The sequence below is a fragment of the Arachis hypogaea genome, chromosome 19 (assembly GCF_003086295.3).
Source record: "Arachis hypogaea cultivar Tifrunner chromosome 19, arahy.Tifrunner.gnm2.J5K5, whole genome shotgun sequence".
Taxonomy (NCBI): domain Eukaryota; kingdom Viridiplantae; phylum Streptophyta; class Magnoliopsida; order Fabales; family Fabaceae; genus Arachis; species Arachis hypogaea.
The window spans coordinates 20249336-20250255 of NC_092054.1; the positions used below are offsets into that span (position 1 = coordinate 20249336).

Below are 920 nucleotides of genomic sequence, written 5' to 3' on the forward strand. Positions count from 1 at the left end.
TAGATCAGAGACTAAGTTTGCTAAGCTAGATGGGTTCTGCTAAGAATTCTCTGTCTGTTGCTGAGTGGATGATGGAAAAGGCTTGCTATTGCTAAACCTGTTTCTTCCACCATTATTAAAGCCTTGTTGAGGCTTTTGATCCTTCCATGAGAAATTTGGATGATTTCTCCATGATGAGTTATAGGTGTTTCTATAAGGTTCACCTAAGTAATTCACCTCTGCTATTGCAGGGTTCTCAGGATCATAAGCTTCTTCTTCAGAAGATGCCTCTTGAGTACTGTTGGATGCAGCTTGCATTCCATTCAGACTCTGAGAAATCATATTGACTTGCTGAGTCAATATTTTATTCTGAGCCAATATGGCATTCAGAGTATCAACTTCAAGAACTCCCTTCTTCATAGGCGTCCCATTATTCACAGAATTCCTCTCAGAAGTGTACATGAACTGGTTATTAGCAACCATGTCAATGAGTTCTTGAGCTTCTGCAGGTGTTTTCTTTAGGTGAATGGATCCACCTGCAGAAGTATCCAATGACATCTTTAATAATTCAGACAGACCATCATAGAATATATCCAGGATGGTCCATTCTGAAAGCATGTCAGAAGGACACTTTTTGGTCAACTGTTTGTATCTTTCCCAAGCTTCATAGAGGGATTCACCTTCTTTCTGTCTGAAGGTCTGAACATCCACTCTAAGCTTGCTCAGCTTTTGAGGAGGAAAGAACTTGGCTAAGAAAGCCGTGACCAGCTTATCCCAAGAGTTCAGGCTATCTTTGGGTTGAGAGTCTAACCACACTCTAGCTCTGTCTCTTACAGCAAAAGGGAAAAGCATGAGCCTGTAGACTTCAGGATCTACTCCATTAGTCTTAACAGTATCACATATCTGCAAGAATTCAGTTAAGAACTGAAAAGGATCTTTAG

The 920-nt window shown here is 40.5% G+C and overlaps 1 non-coding gene across 1 annotated transcript; it reads left to right on the plus strand.

Annotated features, from left to right (window-relative positions):
• The first annotated feature begins 591 nt into the window (after positions 1 to 591).
• On the plus strand, positions 592 to 699 carry LOC112781306 (small nucleolar RNA R71). The gene has a single exon (XR_003192090.1). It is a non-coding gene; the product is annotated as a small nucleolar RNA R71 (small nucleolar RNA).
• Positions 700 to 920: the final 221 nt, after the last annotated feature.